Raw genomic sequence first — 19,016 nt, 5'->3', positions numbered from 1 at the left:
GACATTCCCACCATGGTCAACTTGAAGCTACTAAGATGATGTCATTCATCATGGAGTTTGAGAGTGATATATACAACTAGATCTTTCAATCTGGTGTGAGGTAGCTACATCACACAAAAATGCAATCAGTGAAATTTTCACTATATATCAATAAATTGCTACCTTGGCTTATACAGATCAAATTTCAAGAGCTACGTGACCTCAAGTCCATCTTTAAGTAGGGGTTCATCCTCCATATGAACAAGATGGGTTTTGGAGTTCCCCAAGTGGAAAGCCAGCCCTGGACTAAGATAAATTCTCCAAGGTGAAAGGCACATCACACATGATGGCAGGGAAAGGCACAACATGCTGAAAACAAAGTAAAATGAACAAACAGACAAAAAAAATCCTGTAAGCAATTCTGTATATTATACTACAGACTGGTATGAAAGACTGGTGAGCAGTGAGTTTGGAGAACCAAACTATGAATAGATTGTAAAGAGAGGCATGGGGAACTATACTTATGGGGGGCACCCTTTTCTGTGGTAGATGCTTCACATAATTTAATTCATTTAGTCATACCTATTCACATATTATCCATTTATTAAAAAAAAAAAAAAGAGCCTCAGTAAGAGATCAGGGAGCTGAGATTTGAACCCGTGGACTGATTGCCACAGCCATACCTCCCTGCTATGTCATGCTACTTCCGTGGGAAGGTTGGGTGACGTAAGAATGCCCCTTCCTCAATCCTGCCCAGTGCCCCTCAAGTCCTCTACATTTACCTGAACGCCCAAAAAAGAGACTTTGGAATTCTTCTTTCAGGCCCAGCTAGAAAATTCTACCATATCCCTTTGGGATCCATTTCAACAATTGCTAGAAATGCTTCCATCTTTTCCTAAACCCATCATAGCAATACAGTCCTTATATTATTTTTAGTACTCATAACTAGCCACTACCAAATTTTGTTTAAAATGTTTTAAGTACTGAAAGGGCACCCTCTTAATCTTCTCTTTTGCAGAGTTAGTGATCATAATCTTTTACCTGCTACTCTAAAGTCTTGCATCCCAACTCTTTTTATCATTCTTCATGTTTTTCCAAACCAGACACTCGTCTAAAAAGGCATGGCTACTGGTGAACACCATGAGGTTACACAGCAGCTCTTGTATTCTGTGCATACACATATCTATCCAATTATTAGAAATACTATTGATGGCGGAAAAGGAGTTCTCAAAAAAGGAGTAAGAATGATTAAGATGGTTAAGAACTTTTTAAATAAAACGATTTAATCCTTACTAATAAATACGAACATGGTCGGAAGAAAGAAACAAATATAAAACTTACTGACATGCAAAAGATACCATTAGGGTGAATACATGAATTAGAAATATAACAAAAATCAAGTGTAAATTTGATAGTCTTTTGAAGCCTATGACTGATTCTGTCCCCTTTACTACCACCTACCCTAAGCATCTACTGTATAAATTATTTACACAGGAGAAAGGTGACTATAATTGATAGTGATTTACGGAGACATGTGAAATACCCCATGATGACTTGTGGACCTAACCATGAACACTCTGCTGGAGGCTGAAAGCCCAGCAGAGGCCAACGAAACCAAGAACCATGCAATTTGGATATAAACAAGCCCATAGGATACCAAGGCCTGAGGACATCTAGATTACACAATATTAAATGTGTGTGTGGAATGAGGGTTAGATTTTGTCTTGACTGGACTGCCAATCTCACCTTAAACACAGGGAAACAAAATCTCAGAAGTGTTCAAAATTTTCTTCCTTTGATCCCTTTTACCTGGTTGATCTCTCCTGGTCATTTAAAATTCAGCACAGGGGCGCCTGGGTGGCGCAGTCGGTTAAGCGTCCGACTTCAGCCAGGTCACGATCTCGCGGTCCGTGAGTTCGAGCCCCACGTCAGGCTCTGGGCTGATGGCTCAGAGCCTGGAGCCTGTTTCCGATTCTGTGTCTCCCTCTCTCTCTGCCCCTCCCCCGTTCATGCTCTGTCTCTCTCTGTCCCAAAAATAAATAAACGTTGAAAAAAAATTTTTTTTAATTCAGCACAGACTTCACCTCTTATCAGAAGCCTTACTTAACTTCCTCTCCTACTCCCAAGCTGTATAAATGCCCCTTCTAACCTCTACCATAATATTTACCCCCTATAATTACCTGATTACTTGCACATGTCTCCCACTGGACTCTAAATTCCTGGAAGGCAAGGAGTGTGTCATGTCCTCTCTTTGTATGCCTAGTACCTAGCCCAGTATGTGATGCCCAACAGCTCAGTGAGCATTTTTTTAATGGAACTGGGTGGTATCATTTGCCCAAGGTGACAGATGCTGTACAGCAAAGGAAGGGTAAGCCCCAGGTCATCTCTCTCTTCATCTAGGAAGCTTTCCATTGTATAAAGTACTTGAAGAGTCACTCATGAAGAAGTCAAACATGATTCCAGAAAATGTATTCTAGGGACAGACATTTTATTGATCTCTGAAGGACCAGCAAATGTGAATGGTCTAAATAAACCAATCAAAAGGTGGAGATTAGCAGAGTGTGTTAAAGAATACGATCCATTTATATGCTATCTACCACAACTTACTTCAAATATAAGGAATTAAGTAGGTTGGAAGTAAAAAAAAAATGGAGGAAAAAATAAGATGCAAAACATTACTCAAAAGAAAGCAGGAGTGGGTATATTAATATCAATAAAAAGAAAATTCCACAGATGGAGAATATTAAATAATGATAGGCCAATCTACCAAGATACAGCAATCCTAAATACGTATGAACCAAAAAACAAACAAAACAAAACATCAGCTGTAAAATATGTGAAGCAAGACTGGCTGAACTGAAAGGTAAGACGTACAAATCCACAGTTATAGTTGGAGACTTCAACACTGTTTTCTCAACAATAGAGCCAATAGACAAAATCAGCAAGGAGACAGCACTCAACACAATCAACCAACCAACAGGATTTAACTGACACTTGTAGAACACTGCACCCAGCAACAGTAGACTACAGCCTTTTCAAGTACCCACATAACATATAAAAAGACTACAGCTTGGGCCACGGAACAAACTTAAACACATTTAATAGGACTGATATCATATGGAGTGTGTCCTCTGACCACAATGGAATAAACACAGAAATCAATAGCAGAAAGATAACAGGAAAATCTCCACACATTTGGAAACTAAATTATGTACTTCTAAATAAGCCATGGGTCACAGGGGAAGTCTCAAGGGAAATTTTAAAAATACATTGAACTGAATGAAAATGAAAATACCACAACATACCCAAATTTGTGAGGCACAGGTAAAGCAGTACTGAGAGGCAAATATATGGCACTAAATGCTTACGTTAGAAAAGAAGAAAGTCTTGGGGCGTCTGGGCAGCTCAGTCGGTTAAGAGTCCAATTCTTGATTTCAGTTCAGGTGATGATCTCACACTTTGTGAGTTCGAGCCCCACGTCCAGCTCTGTGCTGATGGCGTGGAGCCTGCTTGGGATTCTCTGTCTCTGTCTGTCTCTGTCTCTCTCTCAAAAATAGATACACATTAAAGTTACTGATTTAAAAAAAAGAAGAGATGAAAGCCCCAAATCAGTAATCTAAGCTCCTACCTCCAGAAACTAGAAAAAGGAGGATAACAATCCTTGGAATAGGATACAAAAGTAGATGAAGATTTGAGAAGAACAAAAGTCAACTTCTATGAAGTACTAACACTGGATAGGTAGGTCAACCACTTAGGCCTGAAGTGGGCAGAGGTAGTACCTGGCAGAATACCTGGGCAGGAAGACAACCAAACTAATGCCAATATCTCAGATGAATATAGGAGCTGGCATAGTTTAGGGAAAGGTAGAAATTAAGCTCTGGGCTTCCTACAGCTTTAAACATCTCAAGGAGACAGAGGAATAGAAATGTATGCACCAGAGGACATATATTATCAACACAGACACATAAACCCACAGAGGGGCCCCACTTGAGCAGCTGATTAACGTACCAGTGGGATTCTTGCCTGTCAGGACATGCCTAGGAGCAGCCTATCTTACCAGGAATCTAGGTTCTTGAGGGGACAAGGACACTCCTAGTAAAGAAGGTAGCCCCGGGAGAAGACAATAGCTCACCAACCTGACCTCGTGGTCCCCCAAAGTATGAGGGAGTAACAATTCAGAAAATGGCTGTGAAGCATGTAACTCAGGTTTATCTAAAAGCTCAGCTTTCAAGGACTTGATTAAGAATCCCAGTCAGAGACGGGCTTTCCAAAGAAACCTAAACAAGCTGACATGCAACCCCTACAGGCCCGGAAGCTCTAGCTATAGCAGGAGGACAAGAGAGTCAAGAGCCTCAGCACAGACATCATTGCCCTTAACTCATCCAGTGAGTACTGGATGAGTGGGTCACCCACATGGGCAGAATCTGGCATTGTTGTATTAGCGACACTGGGGGCTGTGCAAACACATGAGAACAGCCTCAAGGGACTGAAAGCACTAGCAGCCCAGCAAGGATCCTGACCCAGAGGTCACCAAATGTGCGAGAAGGAGGCAGATGACACTTGGAGCTCTAGAATACCCAGTCAGGAAAACACAGCAGATACCTCCAGGATAAGCTGGCTGTATCTGAAGACTGCCCTGGAAGCTGAAAAACTGTAAGAGAGCTAGCAAAAGTCTATGGAGTGACTATTATCCAGACTCTGGTTTCACCTCGAGGATGGTATGGCCCATAGTATTTAGGACAGCTATATTTCATGGTGGTAATAGATCCAAGAGTGAATATAGTTATAGAACACACACACACATACATACAGAATACATATACATGCATAGCACAAAGAGATGTTTATTTTCCTGTCACCTAAAAGGTAAATTTCCAAATCAAGAGAATAATGTTTTTACCCTAAAAATCAATGTGAATAGTACATTTAAAATTAGTTGTTTCTAGGAACTCTGTGATAGGCAACTCACTTAAGAAGCTTAAATTTCAAAGGGCAACAAAAGTTAACTTGGGCCTAAAGACATCTTTAAGTGCATGCACAGTACAAATGTGGCTCATCTGGTCCTTGAGATGGAGGTAAGAGGGTGGAAGAAATAGGCCATGGACATCTCAATAGACTTCTGATGCCAGCTGGCAAGGCAGATACGCAGGTGAGAGGAAATGCCAACTATAGGGTAGGGGTGAAGGGCGCCTGGGTGGCTCAGTCGGGTAAGCATCCAAATTCAGCTCAGGTCATGATCTCACGGTTCGGTTCGTGAGTCAAGCAACATGTCGGGCTCTGTGCTGACAGCTCGGAGCCTGGAGCCTGCTTCGGATTCTGTGTCTGCCTCTCTCTGCCCCTCCCCTGCTTGCGCTCTGTCTCTCCCTCAAAAATAAATAAACATTAAAAAATGTATAGGGTAGGGGTGAGGGGCAAGGGCAGGCTCTGCTCCTGGTCAGAGCTGGGATTTCCTCTACATTAAATTTTTTTTTTTTAACATTTATTTATTTTTGAGAGAGAGAGAGAGAGACAGAGCATGAGCAGGGGAGGGGCAGAGAGAGAGAGGGAGACACAGAATCCGAAGCAGGCTCCAGGCTCTGAGGCATCAGCACAGAGTCTGACTCAGGGCTCGAACTCACCAACCGCGAGATCATGACCTGAGCTGAAGTTGGACGCTTAACCGACTGAGCCACCCAGGCGTCCCCCCTCTACATTTAAAAGTGACTAGACATGGGGCACTTGGGTGGTTCAGTCAGTTAAGTGTTCAACTTTGATCTCTGCTCAGATAATGGTCTCACAGTTCAGAAGATCAAGCCCTATGCCGGGCTCTGTGTTGACAATGCGGAGCCTGCTAGGGATTTTCTCTCTCCTCCTCTCTCGGCCCCTCCCTCGTTTGCTTGCTCTTGGCTCACTCTGAATGAATGAATGAATGAATGAATGAATGAATGAATGAATGAATGAATATTTTAAAAAGTCACCAGACATTTCCTCTCACTAGTCACAGAAAAACAGCCTCACAAAAGAAGTCTACAGAAAGTCAACTAGGTAATTAGACTTGTAAAAAGCTCAACTCAGAAGCAGGAAAACAAAATTTAAATAACAGCCTTTATCTCTTCTCCACAAGAAAGCTTCCCTAAGCCCCTCACAATTGGGTGTCAAGTGACTCCAAATGAAAATCTTCAAATAGGAGCCTGGGTTGCTCAGTCTGTTAAGTGCTGACTTTGGCTCAGGTCATGATCTCATGGTTTGTGGGTTCGAGTGCCACGTCGGCTCTGTGCTGACAGCTCAGAGCCTGAAGCCTGCTTTGGATTCTGTGTCTCCCTCTCTCTCTGCCCCTCCCCCACTCGTACTCTGTCTCTCTCAAAAATAAATAAATGTTAAAAATTTTTTTTTTAAATCTTCAAGTAACTAGACAGAAACAGTTCTGGCTTTTCTTCCAATCAATTTCTCCTGACTTGATTGGTTGATTGACTGATTGCCCTTTATTTTTTTCCAATTTCTCCTAATTTGATTGATTGACCTTTATTTTTTCCCTCAGCTTTACAGAAGTATAACTGACAAATAAAATGGCAATATTTAAAGTATGCAATGTGATGATTTGATATATATTGTGAAAGGGCTCCAACCAAATTAACACATCCATTACCTCACATACTTTTTTTTCTTTTTGTGGTGAAAACATTTCAGTTCCACTCTCTTAGCAGCTTTCAAATATGTAATGCAGTATTGTTAACTACAGTCACCATGCTGTACATTAGATCCCCAGAGTTTATTTATCTTACAACTGAAAATTTATACCCTTTTACCAAATTCTGCCCATTTCCTCCATTCCTCAGTTCTTGGCAACCACTATTCTACTATTTCTAGTTTAACTTAAAAAAAAATCACATATATAAGTGACACCATGCAGTATTTGTCTTTTTCTGTCTGGCTTATTTCACTTAGCATAATATCCTCCAGTTCATCTGTGTTGTCACAAATGGCAGGATTTCCTGAAGAGCTAACTTTAAAAGTACAGACAATGTGAAATATTGCTCTAGAACTAAAAATACTTAATATCTGTTAAAAAGACAAGTGCAACGATCATTTAGTAACTCTTAACTTCTACTTATACCTAAGACACTTATCCAAAGAGCAAAGTTTGAATTCTGGCTACCCTTTTCACAGCTCAGATCACTGACATTCTAACTCAACTGACTTAGACATTATTCTAAACTGGGAGATAGCAAACTTTTTCTGTAAAGGGACAGAGAGTAAATATTTTTTGCTTTGCAGGCCATTCGGTCTGTGTCGTAATTATTCAATCCTGCCACTGCAGCACGAAAGACACTAGACAATACGTAAACAAATAGACATGGCTGTGTTCTGATAAACTTAAAACTTCATTTATGGGCACTGAAACGAACTGTTAAACTTCACTTATGGACACTGAAATTTGAACTTCATATAAATTTTACATATCATGAAATATTCGTCTTTTGATTTTTTCCAACCATTTAAAAATAGAAAAAAAAATCCATTTGTAGTCTGTGGGCTGTATGAAAACAGGTAGTAGGCCAGATTTGGCTGGCAGGCTGTAATGTACCAATCCCTGCTCAAACCAAGACCTGATGCCTCCCAGAAGGAATTTAAAATTTCACACACTCCCTGATTAAAAAAAAAAAAAAGCAGCAGACATTTCAAATCAACATCTCACCATAAACTTCTGCTAAAGTTTCAGCTTGGGGAGTAGGGGCAAACTCTGTAAGTGTATAGCAACATATTATAGTGGAAAGAGAACTGGAAAACTGGCTTAAAGACCTGCAGTTTATTAGGTATGTAAAGCTACAAAAATCACTCATTCTTTCTGGAGCTCAATCCCCCCCATCCTGGTCCATTTGCAACAATGTTCCACATTGCTGAAAGGGAGCAGGAGTTATAACTATAATTTACTAAACTAATGTTAATTTCTATCTGGGATATATAGCAAATATTTCTATTTCTATTATGTGCAGTCCCTATGAAGCAAAGATATTTCAAAATCTTGTATCATTATTATTCCAGTCTATTCTGGAATCTAGAGCCTACTTATGATACTCTGAATAGCCTGAGTAGTGAAAAACCCCAAACAGGAGAAACCCACGGAAATGCACATCCAGACATATCTAAATCAAAGTGCGGAACAAAAACACAAAGGAAAAATTCTTTAAAGCAACCAGACAAAAACCTTACATTATAGGAGTAACTATACACAGGGTATGACACAGGTTCCTGGTGTCAAAGCGACCTGAGGCATCCCTCAAAAGAAATCGCTATGATCATCGCCCTATCATTAAAAGACTCTGTAGGAGGGATGCTAACATCCCATTCCCCCATCACATTCTAGACTGTAAAATGGGTGCTGACGTATGGACAGAGATACTGTGCCGTGCCTTGCCTTGAAAGCTGTGCTGTGAAGGCTGGCCCTTGCCTTGCCATTAAGAATCCACCGTTTGTAACCCATGGACAATACTAGAAAAGTTTTACAAGGGGGAAATTACCCAATGTTGTAATTTAAGTAGTTAGTAGAGGACACTGACAGAAAACAGTAAAGATAGAGAAATCCATCATAGTCTAAGCAACATTTCAACTTATGTAGTCTTTACGGCTAACTTCTCTAGAAAATGGTCCCCAGTTGGGTTTTAATTCAATTGGGTCCTAGTTTCCACCGGTAATGAGTAGAGGTCCTACAACCAGAAGTGGCTAGACCAGAGATGTGAAGGGGGATCACATTAGACCAATGAGGAAGAAACCTCACACAGGAGACTTAAGATTGGCAGCTGTCCTGATGACTTAGGTGACTGCCCCATGCCCAGACAACTTTGTTTAAAGACAGGAATAAAGAGAGGGCATCAAATTTCTGGGTCTTATTACCATTCTGGCCATGGTACTAACTTCCAGCCAAAAGGCAGGCTTTCTCCTCCCCATAGAGTAGCCACAGGCTAGAGGATTGCAACCTGAGCAATTGGCATAAAGTGTTCCAATAAGACCATACTCCTTGAAAAGCCCCTGGATTGAAAATAAAGGAAGAGAAGAGAAAGTATTCACCACGTCTGCACCGAGGCTCAGAGTCCAGAGTCCACCCCACACTGGGTGCCAAATGATGTGGAAATGTTGGGGTTTGGAGCTGATGGCCAAGAAAGAATTCATGAGAAGTCTTTGGGGCAAAAAGATGGTTTTGTTAAAGCAAGGGGATAGGACCTGTGAGCAGAAAGATGCACTGGGGTTGTGAGGAGTGACTGATTATATACTTTTGAGTTGGGAGGGGGTTAGAGACAGCACAAGCCTCCAAGGTATTTTGGAATCAAGGTTTACAGGACCCTGAGGGGGCTAGCTATTGTTAGGAAAAGGTCATTTACTTTGAAAGTTTACTAAACCTTCAGTCATGGGACCCTTCAGATATTTATCAGCGGGCCATATGCTTGGAGAATGACTACTAACATATATTTGGGAGGTTAGAGATAAAGGAAGTTTCCAAAGGACTTGGAAACTTAGACTTACAGGATCCTGGAGATCAGGATTAATGTTAAGCTAAGATTGCCTTCTGCCCTTAGCAAAGGGTCACTGAAGCAGCTGTGTTCCTAGAGGAATGTCACTCTGCCTGTCTCAAGGACTTGTCAATGGGCTATAAGTTGTAAGGAAATTTAATTTTTTTTCTTTTGCCTGTTTCCCATATCATTTCATTGGGGTACAAAAATTTGACATTACAGTGGATTTTTCATCAGAAACCATGAAGGTCAGAAGGAAACAAAATGTTTGAGGTGTGGGGAAAAAGGAACTATCAACACATAATTCTATATCCAGCAAAAATACCTTCAGAAATGAGAATTGATAGCCAGCAACCTGCTCTAAAAGAATTGCAATAGGAAGTTCTTCAGACAGTTGGAAAATTATAGCAGACAGAAATTTAGAACATTGGGGACAAAGGAACAGCAACATAAATAGAAAATAATTGGGTAAATATAATAGACTATTCTCTTGGTTCTTGAAAATATGTTTCATAGCTGACAGCAAAAATGATAACGTGTGAAGGGATTTTCAATAGGCGTAAATGGAATATAAAACAACTATAACACAAAGGATGTTGGGTAAATATAAGGTTTCTGCATTCCTCTTGAAGTGATAAAGTATTGATGCTACGTAGACTGTGCAAAGATATGCATTATAATTCCTAGTGTAACCACAAAAATATGCAGAGATGAACTCAAAAATCACAGTCAATAAATTAAAATGGGGTGCTAAAAAATGTTCCAGTAACCCAAAAAAAGGCAGGGAAGTGGGGAAAAAAAGGAAATAATAACAGATAAAGTGGGATATAGAGGGACATGACATAATGCTAAAAGGTTATTAACTCACCAAAAAGACTTAACAATCCTAAATTTGTACACACCTCACAATGGTGCTTTTAAAATATGTGAAACAAAAACTGTCAAACCAAAAATGAGAAGTAGAAAAATCCACAGTTATACTTGGAAGCTTCGATACTCTTCTCTAATTAATACACAGAAGTAGTAGACACAAAATCAGCAAGAGTATGTAAGAACTGAACATCATTATCAACTAAGTGGAATTAGTTGACATGATATAGAACACTCTGCCTGAAAATAGCAGAATATATATTCTTTCAACAAGACAGACCATATCCTGGGTCATAAAACAAACCTCTAATATAAAAGAATTGAAATTATAAAGAATATGTTCCCTGGCCATAAAGAAATTAAAATAGACATCAACAACACACAGATAAGAGGAAAAGTTCCAAACACTTGGATGTTAGATAGCATACATCTAAATAATCCATGAATCAAAGAGAAAATTAAAAAAAAATTTTTTTATCTTAGAGAGGGGGAGAAAAAGCACACATGAGTGGGGGAGAGGGGCAGAGGGGGAGCGAGGGAGGGGAGGGGAAGAAAAAGAAAGAGAGAGAGAGAGAGAGAGAGAGAGAGAGAGAGAAAGAGAATGCACAAACCCTAAACAGGCTCCATGCTTAGCGTGGAGCCCAATGTGGGGCTTGATCCCATGACTCTGTGATCATGACCTGAGCTGAAATCAAGAGTCAGATGCTTAAGTGACTGAACCACCCAGGTGCTCTTCAAAGAGAAACTTTCAAGAGAAATTAGAAAATACTCAGAATTAAAGAAAAATGAAAATACAACACAAACCAATTTGAGGGCTACAGCTGAAGCAGTGCTTAGAGGGAAATTTATAACATTAAATGCTCTTATAGGAAAAAAAAAACGGTCTCAAATAAACAATCTACACTTCCACCTTAGGGAACTAAAAAAAGAACAAAATAAATCCAAAGCAGTCAGAACAAGGAAATAATCTGGATAAAGCAGAAATCAATGAAACTGAAAAACAACAGAGAAACAGAAAAACAACAGAGAAAAATAAATGAAAACAAAAGCTGGTTCTTTGAAAAAAATCAATAAAGTTGATAAACCTCTAGCAAGATTGAGAGAGAAAAGAAGAGAGAACACTCAAATTAGCCATATGAAGAATGAAAGAGGGAATTATCACCATAGACTCTGCGACCACTGAAAGGATAATAAGGGGATATGATGAATAATTCTATGCATATAAATTAGACAACTTAAATGAAATGGGACTGATTGCTCAAAAACCACAAACCACCAAAATTCATTGATGATGAAATAGATAACCTGAATAATGCAATATCTATTAAGGAAATTAAATTCACAGCTAAAAATCTTTTTAAGAAGAAATACTCAGGCCCAGATGGTTTCACTGGCAAATTTCAACAAACATTTAAAGAAAAAATAACACCAATTCTGCAAGATCTCTCCCAGGCAACAGGAGAGGAGGGAATCCTTCTCAACAAATTTTATCAAGCCCTGATACCAAACCCAGACAAATGCAATACAAAAAAAGAATGCTATAGACCAATATTCCTCATGAATACAGAAGCAAACATCTCCAGCAAAATATTAGCAAATCTAACAGCAATATATAAAACCCTAAAACCAAGTGGAGTTTACCCTAGGAATGCAAGGCAGGTTCAATGTCTAAAAACCAATCAATGTAATCAACCATATTAAGTGTAAAAAAGAAAATCCACATGAGCATTTCCGTTCATGATGACAAAAGCATCTGTCAAAATTCAGCATGCACTCATGATAGAAACTCTCAGCAAACTAGGAGTACAAGGGAACTTCCTCAACTGAATAAAAAAACTTAAAGATGACAGACTTGAGGGTGAAACAGGAGAAAAGATGTTCTTTTTCACTACTCCTATTTAAAAAAATTTTTTGAGTATAGCTGACATACAGTGTTATCTTACCACTCCTATTACATCATACTGGAAGCCCTGGCCTGTGCAATAAGGGATAGATAGATGGATGGATAGATGGACGGATGGACAGATGAATAAAAAGATAAATAAACGGCACACAGGGGTTTCTGATAAATAAACGGCACACAGGGGTTTCTGGCTGGCTCAGTCAGTGGAGCATGCAACTCTTGATCTCGAGGTTGTGAGTTCAAGTCCAGGTTGGGTATAGAGATTACTTAAAATCTTTAAAATGTAATAGGGGCCCGTGGGTGGCTCAGTCGGTTAAGCGTTCACCTCAGGTCATGATCTCACAGTCACGAGATTGAGCCCCGTGTGGGGCTCCATGCTCAGTGTGGAGCCTGCTTAAGATTCTCTCCCTCCCACTTCCTCTGCCCCTCAACTCGCACTCACTCTCTCTCAAGAAAAACGGGCATATAGATTGAAAGAAAGAAATGAAACTACTCCTACTCCTAAACAACATGATTGTTTGCTTAGAATATATCAGAGAATCTATTTTTTTTAAATCCTTTAACAACCAGTTAGCAAGGGAGGAGGACATAAGGTCAACACAAAAATAAATCATATTTCTATGTGGTGGTAACAAGCAATTAGAAACTGAATATTTTAAAAATATATTATATACAATAGTTCTAAAGAAATAAAATATTTAGGTATATCTCTAACAAAACACGTATAGGATCTATATGCTGAAAACTACAAAACACTACTAGAAGAAATTCAAAAATCTAAATAAATGGCGAAATATACTATAGTCATATGGTGAAATGTTCAGCATATTAAAGATGTCAGTTATCTCCAAATTCATCAGATTCATCAGGAGATTGAACCTAATTCCAATAAAAATCCCAGCAGCATTTTTTTGTAAATACACAGGTTGATCCTAAAATTTATTAAAAAATTTATAAAAAAACAGCAAAAGATCTAGAATAGCTAAAACAAATTTTAAAAAGAATAGAGAAACCACACTAACTGATTTTAAGGCTTACTATAAAGCTACAGTAATCAAGACAGTGATATTGGTGAAGTGATAAAAACTGACCAATGGAACAAAACAGTTCAGATATTGACCCACATAAATATAGGCAACTGATGTTTGACAAAGGTGCAAAAACAACTTAAAGAAGGAAGAATAGTCTTTTGGACAAACGGTGCTGGAACAATAAGATATCCATATGTAAAAGCGAGACCTCCATCTAAACTTTGCATCATATACAAAGACTAACTGGAAACAGGCATAAACCTAAGTGTAAAACATGGAACTACAAGTAACTTTTAGAAGAAAACAGGAGAAGGGCGCCTGGGTGGCTCAGTCAGTTGAGCGACCAACTTCAGCTCAGGTCATGATCTCAGTTTGTGAGTTCGAGCCCCACATAGGGCTCTGTGCTGACAGCTCAGGAGCCTGCTTTGGATTCTGTGCCTCCCTCTCTCTCTGCCCCTCCCCGACTCATGCTCTGGTTCTCTCTGTCTCAGAAATAAATAAACATTTAAAAAAATTTTAAAAAAAGAAGGAAACAGGAGAAAATCTTCATGACCCAGAATTAATGAGTCCTTTTTAAAAAAATGATAGATTGGACTTCATCAAAATTAAAATCTTAATTGGTGAATGACGCTGTTAGGAAAATGAAAAGCCAAGCCAAAGATGCAGAGAAAATATTTGTTAATAAATTATGTAACCAACAAAGGATTTTTAACCAGAATATTGAAAAAAAAAAAAAAACCTCCCAAAACTCAACAGTAAGAGGGGCACCAGGATGGCTCAGAGGAGCAGGTGACTCTTGATCTCAGGGGTTGTGAGTTCAAGCCCCATGCTGGGTGTAGAGATTACTGAAAATAAACAAACGTGGGGGCCTGGCTGGCACAAATGGTAGAGTATACGACTCTTGATATCAGGGTTGTGAGTTCAAGCCCCACATGAGGTGTAGAGATTACTTAAAAATATTTAAAAATACATAAATTAAAATAAAACAATTCAACAGTGAGAAAACAAACTACCAAATTTAAAAATGGGGAAAATACTTGAATAAATAATCCTCTCAACAAATACTTGAGCAAAATACTTCCCTCTGATGGGTTTTATAAAAGTCATGAATTTGAAGTCAGTCTGGCTTTTTAAAATTTTAAGGGTGGGAGCAATGTTCCTTCACCTAACTACACCCCAGGGCAGAAGGTGGCCCAAGTGATTATTTTTTCAAAAACACTTTATAATGAAGTATTAGAGAACTTGTTTTAATAATAACCAGGAAAAAAAACAGGTTGAAAAAATGTCTCCTACTTGTCCCATATCCCTAACCCACTCCACCCCCTCTTCCCTGGTGTTTTAGAATTTTGGTTCAGAATTCCTCTGCAGAGGATTCCCTGTGCTGCATGGAAAGCTGGCACTTTGGTCTTTGTATTAATAGGCACCATACCTGGATAATTTCTGAATTGGAGTTTTTATTACAAGATACTTGTTTTATGCCTCTTTCAATAAAGTCGTCAAGCTGATTCAGTTTGTTAGTGAACCATGTTTTAACCTGCCCTTCCTGTCTCACATGATGTTTCAAATTTGTATATATTTAATACTCAATGGTCTTGTAGACAATTAAGTTTTATTAATGTGAAAACGATCCACTCTTTTGTTGGATTCTGTGGGTGCTAACAGGGCAGGCTGCAACCCTCCACTTGAGCTCACTCTGTTCTCCATTTTCATCCCGGACAACTGCAAATCAATGACTGACATGGAGTACCAGTAGAGCCTGGGGGGTAGAGGGCGGGGGGGGGGGGTCAGGGCTGAACAGTGCCTAGTGCCTGAAACACACTGGCCATTTGCAGAATTGTTGATTTGATTATGCTATTCAGTAGTGTGAAAAGGAAAGTATTAAAATAAAACCTGTTAGAGAAAAGGAGGCTCTATCAGAACGAGCTGCAGTATATTTTGCCAAAGCTATTAGATTTTTGAGGCAGCTGGTAGTTTATCAATTTTTATTTCTTCAATATAGTTATTTTATGGCCATTACCAGCAAAACTGGATTATAAGGAATAGTGTTTGACAGGAAAGAAGGGCCCAGTGTGAGTCTGTTTGCTCTGGATCTCCTAAAACAAAGGTTCTTAATGTCATCCTCTTGGCTTATAAATAGAACAATAACATGATAGGAAGGAACATCAGTTTCTCATTTTGTGAGAGTAGTTCCAGAAAGTCTTTCTGCAGTCTTTTGCAGAGGCATCCAGTGTTTTTTCCTGCGAAGAGCTCTTCAGGTACCAGCATGATCACTAAGGTATTTCAAGGTGCTGGTACAGCATTAAAACCAGCAATCAGTAGTGGATTTCAGGGACTTTGTACAGGATGGGGCATGATCCACAGGCAATGCTGTAGGATGTTTCGGGTGTCAAAAAATGTAATTTTCAAAATTAAAAACGTGACTCCTACAAACACAGAGTGAACACATGTCAAAGACTACTTTATCTGTGAGGGAACCAGGATAATTCAAAGAATATTTGAGAGATTTGGTATACAGAGGTACTAAAATTAAAAAATGCTACAGTAAGATAGCTAAATTGGACAGAAAAGTGGTTAATGTCTACAGGACAGTTCATCTGTACTCTCAGATTATTTCTTCTACCCAAAAGAATGTTTACATCTCCTACCCGACAAAAATCTTTTAACGCATCACTTCCAAACAAAGATGCAATCCCCCAAAGAACTAAATAATCCTTGGATGGGCCTCTCAATGTTCCAGTATAACAATGAAAGAACATATGACCATCTTTCTGTATTATTTTTAAGTTTTAAATAATTTCTATTAACAGAGGGCTAATAGTTTATTTTATATTTGAGTAAGTCTTTGTAACTAAAATTAAGGTTCTAGGGGACCAGCTTTTGGAATAGTATGGTGGTGCTTATATATTTTGCTTTACCCAAGCTTTCCAAAATATCATTTATTTACCTTTCAAACCAATCACAGGATCTTAGAAGTCATCTGAGATCCCGCCATCTCCTCGGGCATGTATCCTTTCTTTAGCAGTCTTGACAGATGATCCTGAAGCATTTGTGTGCAAGGAGGAAGGAAACTGGCATGAGTGCTCATTATGTGCACATTTATTTTCAAAGGGCCAAATTCCTTTTCTCACGGTAACACGTAACCTATACATTTAGCCACATTTATCAAATAAATGGATTTCTTCAGCATAATTGCCTTGAATTATACCTTAATTCTAAAAATTTATACACAGTATAATTTATCCTTCTTGATGTACAATTCGAGTTTTGAAAAATGCATACATTTGTAATTACCACCACAAACAAGATATAGAACAATTCCCCACAATGAGATACCATCTCACCCAGTCAGAATGGCTAGCATCAAAAAGGCAAGAGATAACAAGCATTGGCAAGGACGTGGGGGAATGACAAGGACACGCAGTACCGGTGGAAATGTAAATTGGTACAGCCACTGTGGAAAACATTATGCGGGTTTCTCAAAAAATTAAAAATAGAAATGCCACAAGATCCAGTAATTCCACTGTTGGATATTTACCCAAAGAAAACAAAAACACTGCTTTGAAAAGATAAATGCTATGTTTATAGCAGCATTATTCACAATGGCCAAGAAATGGAAGCAACTCAAGTGTTCATCCACAGATGAATGGATAAAGACATGGTATATACAATGGAATATTACACAGCCATAAAAAGGATGAAATCCTGCCATGTGCAACAACATGGATGGACCTAGAGGGTATGATGTGAAGTGAAATTAAGTCAGTCAGAGAAAGACAAATGCCATATGATTTCATTCATATGTGGAATTTAAGAAACAAAACAAATGATCAAACAGGAAAAAAAAGAGAGACAAAAACAACAACAACAACAACAACAACAAACCAACCCCGAGTCTTAAATACAGAGAACAAACCAGTGGCTGCCAAAGGGGAAGTGGGTAGGGGTATGAGTAAAATAGACAAAAGGGATTAAGAGGTAACAATTTCCAGTTATAAAATAAATAAGTCACGGAGATGACAAGTGCATCTTAGGGAATATAGTCAATAATATTGTAATAACACTGTATGCTAACAGCTGGTGACCACACTTATCGTGGTGAGCACTGAATAACACACAGAATTGTTGAATCGCTATGTTGTACACTTGAAACTAACATAACATTGTGTGTCAACTGTACCTTAGTAGTTTTTTTCAAAAAACTGGCAACCCTACAAAAAAGATATAGAAGAGTTCCAAGCATAAGTGCTTTTCAAGTGTCAATTAATCCACAAGTACTTATTGACTACATGTATGTCCAGTGGTCACTGGTCAGGCTTTGGGGATAGCAGGAAAGTGTGAAACGGCAGAAGTAAAAGATTATGCCTGCCTCCAAAGAACTTGACAGTCTAACCAGTGAAGTACACATGAACCAAGCACAAATGAGCAATCTACTGGGTAATAATCTGCATGAGATGTGGGTTCTGGTATTGGTACTGCCAACATATGACCTCAACAAGCCATTTTTTATGGTTATTTCTTATCTGGGCATTCCTTTCCTCATTCATAACTTGAAGGGGTTGTCTGTCTGAGACAATCTCTAAGGTCTCTCCTAATAATAATCACACGTGAATCAGGTATGAGCGTTCAAAGTGATGGTGGAAGGCTGAGAGGTTGAGAATAGCTTTATGGCATTCAGGCAGTCCACGGGTTGACCCTACAGCGTTAGTGACCAAGGGCGAACGGTAAGAGATGCAGCAGTGAGCTGAGAGGTACGACCTGCCATGGGTCTGTGAAGGGAGCAAATAGAGGGATGTCGGTCCTGTCGAGTACAGAAGAACCGCAAGGTGTTATTCTCGAAGACAGTGGTGAGCCCAAGCTTTGAACTGCTTGAGCACCAGGGAGAGACACGAAGATTTGAAAGCTTATTTGTCTATGAAGTAGAGAGAGGAGTGACACCATGACAGTGATCCACAGTAATCTCTTCAAGAAAACCTCCCATAGGCATGTCTTCTAGGCCCTGGGACTACAACGCTACAAACCATGCCCTCAGTTATTTATTGCTGCATAGTAAATCATCCCAAAACGTAGTGGTTTAAAATAACAACCATTTTATGTGCGCACAATGCTGTGGGTCAGCAATCTGCAGTAGCATCAGCTAGGTGGTTCTTCTGTGACTCTTTCCTAGGGTCCCTCATATGGTCAGTCATCTGGCGACGTGACTGGGACTCATGTCTGCCTACATGTCTGATGCGTGGCTGCTGCCTGGCCTCTCTTGCCATGTCATCTCTTCCTCCAGCAGGCTGGCTGGACTTCTTCATAAGGTTGCTTCAGGGTCCCTAGGGAGCAAGGGGGAAGCTACAAGACTTCTTGAGACCTAGGCTCAGAAGTCCCACAGAACTACTCACGTGGCATTTTACTGGCCAAAGCAAGTTACAAGAACAGCCCAGATTCAGGGAGTAGAGAACCGGACTCTACCTTGATGGGAGGGGCTGCAATGTCACATACATACATACATACATAGATGAAAGGACTCTGTGGCCATTAACCATTCTATCACGCCATCCCGTTTGGGAAAATGAGTGCTGAGCCCATTAAATCCTGTGCACCTTCAAAGATGGAAGGAACCACTGAGATGAAAAAGATAAGCTTCTGAGTGGGTCCTGAGGAATGTACAGGATGGAACGAACCCAGAGGAATGTGGAGAACCTCAGGCAAAGGCAGTACACACAGGAGTGGCAGGATGACTCACGGTATGTTTAGAGTCTAGTG

At 39.5% G+C, this 19,016-nt stretch overlaps 1 protein-coding gene across 6 annotated transcripts in view; it reads right to left on the bottom strand.

Moving 5' to 3' along the window:
* Positions 1-19,016, bottom strand: part of JADE3 (jade family PHD finger 3) — a 135,551-nt gene that overhangs the window by 99,604 nt on the left and 16,931 nt on the right. The window contains exon 1 of one of the 6 annotated variants that reach the window (XM_015069586.3): positions 16,213-16,305. The exons of the other annotated variants lie outside the window; for them this stretch is intronic. The gene's annotated coding sequence lies outside the window, so the exon portion shown is untranslated. Of the gene's footprint in view, positions 1-16,212; positions 16,306-19,016 lie in introns of those variants that run through there. 6 annotated transcript variants of the gene reach the window in all.

This window comes from Acinonyx jubatus, chromosome X (genome assembly GCF_027475565.1).
Source record: "Acinonyx jubatus isolate Ajub_Pintada_27869175 chromosome X, VMU_Ajub_asm_v1.0, whole genome shotgun sequence".
Lineage (NCBI taxonomy): Eukaryota > Metazoa > Chordata > Mammalia > Carnivora > Felidae > Acinonyx > Acinonyx jubatus.
This window is presented reverse-complemented; position numbering and strand designations above follow the sequence as displayed.